Genomic DNA, 3,943 nt, shown 5'->3' with positions numbered 1-3,943 from the left:
CCGAGGGAGACAAGCTTGGAAACGGTGACGCGAGCGAAGAGACTAGTGAATGCAAGCAAGAAGTTTGTCTCGCTGTGCATTAGACTTCCAGAAAAGCCATCGATAAAGGATTACAACTTGGGGAAAAAGGTCATTACGACGAGACGTGGGATGGATGTGATGTTTCTGATCGGACGTCGAGACCAGGTTCCTAGTAGGGCCAGATGGTGCAGAAAAGATGGAGGAGCTCGAGAGTTTCCTCAGCAAAAGTTCTAACTTAAATGGGACTTCAAGTTCCTAAAGATGGGACACATGATATGGGTGTATCTTCTCTTCGGAACTTAGCGATCCTCATGGGAGCTTGAGGATAGATGATTCTCATAATAGCATGAGAATAGGGGTGTAAAACAGTACAGTAGAACACAGGTAGAAGCGTGAAACGAGACGATGAACAGCAGATTCGAAGAATCCAGATTTTAGCTCGTGAGTCGACTCATACATGTACATGAGTCGACTCATCAGGTTGAGTCGACTCATGACTGTCATGAGTCGACTCACGAAACCCAGTCCTGTTAGCAAAAGTTTCTGACCAGTCGACTCATTAGTTATGAGTCGACTCATACATGTACAACCGTTACTATTAGATTTTTTTTAATAAAAAATAAAAAATCCACGTCAGCAAATCTCAACCATTGCTATAATGTATTAACAACGGGAGACAACCATTGCTATAAGGATTAACTTTTAATTCTATAAAACAATAAAATATTCACGTCAAAAATCCTAACCTTTTGCTCAAGCATATTAACAACTAAAATAACCAAGTAAATATCACTGCTTATTTTCACGATCATTAAAATGAAATAAATAATAACATTTGTAAATAAATTTAAAAGCAATTCTATTAAACAAATAACAAGAGTTTGACACATGTTTTATGAACAAATCCAACAATATGCTAATTACAAAGCATGTACTTCTTTAGACCATAGGTTTACATGGTTCCTCGCTCCTTCACTCTCAAACTCTAAATTTGAAATGCAAATCTAATAAATCAAAACCTACCCAAAAGACCTACAACAGAAAAGAAATAAACCATGATTAGTAGACTTGAACAATAAAGACTACAGTGAGCCCATGTCTTATCAACGCTGCAAGCCTTTCCTTCGTCATGTCTCTAGCTTCTTCCCACTGCAACACACCAAACTAATCTCTCATTCACCATCTATCACCTTGCAACCTCCATCTATATCATGCCATGCCTGCCAAAAGTAATAGAAATTTAGAAATAGAAAAAAGAAAATTCAAGCCTCTACAGATTTTAATAGTTATTGACGTTATATTCACAAATAGTTATAGTTTTAAACATATTCATGTATATCATCGAAAATATTATACAAAAGGATAACACAACTTCAAAGACATGAATACCATTACATACGAAAAAACAATATAAATAATGTCAAGTGGAGTGAAACTTTAGATTGATCTAGGCTACACATATTTGTACACTTACTTTCCGAAAGGACGTGCCAGGGCATTGTCACTAACATTCTCTTAAGGGTCACAATGAAAATTTTTAGATTAGGCAATCTTAAGAGGCATGAGCACCAACGCATTTGGAGTAGATGGAGCTCATATCCATTTCTGCAGGTTAATATTATATTAAAAGATATAATCATATAATCATGAACCACTCATGACATACATATTAATTAGATGTTTTCATATCCTTATATTTAAAAAATTGCAAGTAAATATCATCAGATCGTATTAATGTAAGAAACTTTGGACAAAATTGAAGGACATTACCTTCATGATCATCTCACAAACATCATCAGCAATCAGGGGGCTTCCAGTCCTGAACTCTCACTATAATGATGATACATCACCTTAATCCCTGAAATCAAATTCAAAAACCACAGTTTTAAGATATTTCCCAGATCAAACTCGAATAAAAAAAAAGAATCTCCATTACGTCTCCGAGAACGATTTCTGCGTGTTCTTGAGAAGATTCGAGACCGCAATCCTCGCCGCAAGCTGTCAAGATCCAAACTGACCCAAGACGGCTACCGACAGCGCCTCCTCCCCAAAACCTAGAAGTAACCAAATTGACCCACGTCGATCACATGCGCCTTCCCTGCCCTGACCTGCTCCTTGACGTCCTCAGGGACCAAAGACCAGAGCTTTTCGACGTTGACGGCGGGGCAGTAGAATTTGTTGCGGAGCCTGTGGAAGTAGCGCATGCTGACCTTGCCGAAGTAGCCGAGGTGGTACTTGTCGAAGAGGATCCGGTGGTTGAACATGTCCTTTATTAAATTGATCGAATGATTGCAAATTTCTACTCTAGATGATCATTTAAGATTAATAACATTGGAAAAAGAGATGTCTCTACTTCTGCGGTGCATCAAAAGAAATTAGGACGAGATCCAATTTGATAAGAGTTGAAGATATATCTAGCAACATACCTCAAATCAAGACGTAAGGACAAATTTTCAAAACCAACCCTTTTACACATTTAATTGCAAAAACCGACTCCTTTTCATAATAATTGCAAAAACCGACCTGTTTTCAGCCCAGCGCTGAAAACAGGTCGGTTTTTGTAAAAAAATCTCCGAAACATCACGGGAGTTCAACTCCAGTGAAGTTTATGGAGAAATTAAACTTCACGGGAGTTCAACTCCCGTGAAGCGTAATTTCTGCTTAAAACTCCACGGGAGTTGAACTCCCGTGGAGTTACAGTCAGCAATTCCAGAGAATCGAGTCTCTGGCAAATTGTGACTGCAACTTCACGGGATTTCAACTCCCGTGAAGTTGCAGTCCACAAATTGCCAGAGATCGAGTCTCTGGAAAATTTGCACTGCAACTTCACGGGACTTGAAATCCCGTGAAGTTGCAGGCTGCAACTTCACGGGATTTCAACTCCCGTGAAGTTGCAGGTCACCCAGCATGCACAGCTTCTGTGCAGGTTTTGTATATTTACCTGTAAATCATATATATGCCAATTTATTTGCAAACAACAATATATACATGATTCAACCATGAATTAAACACACACGAATATGTATATGAACAACAATTTATCTTCAAAAGTTTAGTATTTGAAAATTCAGGAAAGTTACAAAATTTATCAAAATAAGTTCATATACAACGGCATTTGGGCCCTGTATTGAGGGGTTTCGATATTGCCGTCCTCTTCTTAGCATTGATGGAACTCACTTATATGGTAAATACAAAGGCGTTTTGCTTGTTGCAACCGGAGTTGACGCGGATGGCGGGTTGTTTCCTTTAGCATTCGCAGTGGTTGATGTTGAAAATACAGAGAATTGGGCTTGGTTTTTTGCATGCATTAGATATCATATCCCTAGTGTGGGAACGCGGCAGATTACATTCATATCCGATAGGATGAAAGGAATTCCAAGAGCACTCCAACGACATTTCCCGCCACCACATGCACATCGCTATTGCTTGCGACATATTAGAGACAACTTCAAGAAGAAGTATGGAAACGCTCAGGTTCAAGACTTACTTTGGCAAGCCGGTTGTGCAACAGAAAAATATGTTTATGAACAAATACGAGAGAGGATCAAGTTCACTTCACGAGCCGCACATGATTGGATCGAAACTAGTTTGGGTCCAAACAATGTTGATAAGTGGGCTTTATGTGAGGATGGCGGTCGACGGTTCTGTATGATGACTACGAACGCGTCTGAGAGCTTCAATGGCGTGCTCAAGGGAGCACGCGGCATGCCAATACAGGCACAGAAAACAGGTAAATTATTTCAAAAAAAAGCTATACTCTCTAATTGTTGTATACTCCCACTATTTGATTGTGATTACATGTAAGAATCTAGATTTTAAAATTTAATTATGAATTGTTTATGAATTTTATGAAGAAATGTGAAAAGTAGATGGGAAATTATCAATAAATGTGAAAATTAGAGGGAAAATTATCAATAAATGT

The 3,943-nt window shown here is 38.5% G+C and overlaps 1 long non-coding RNA gene across 1 annotated transcript; it reads right to left on the bottom strand.

Annotated features, from left to right (window-relative positions):
- On the bottom strand, positions 920-2,073 carry LOC109832351. The gene is made up of 3 exons (XR_002244723.1): positions 1,958-2,073; positions 1,792-1,879; positions 920-1,241 (listed from the first exon to the last, which is right to left on the bottom strand). It is a non-coding gene; the product is annotated as an uncharacterized LOC109832351 (long non-coding RNA).

This window comes from Asparagus officinalis, chromosome 3 (genome assembly GCF_001876935.1).
Source record: "Asparagus officinalis chromosome 3, Aspof.V1, whole genome shotgun sequence".
In the NCBI taxonomy this organism is placed as follows: Eukaryota; Viridiplantae; Streptophyta; class Magnoliopsida; order Asparagales; family Asparagaceae; genus Asparagus; species Asparagus officinalis.
Note: the sequence above shows the minus strand (reverse complement) of the source record. Positions and strands in the feature narration are given on the sequence as shown.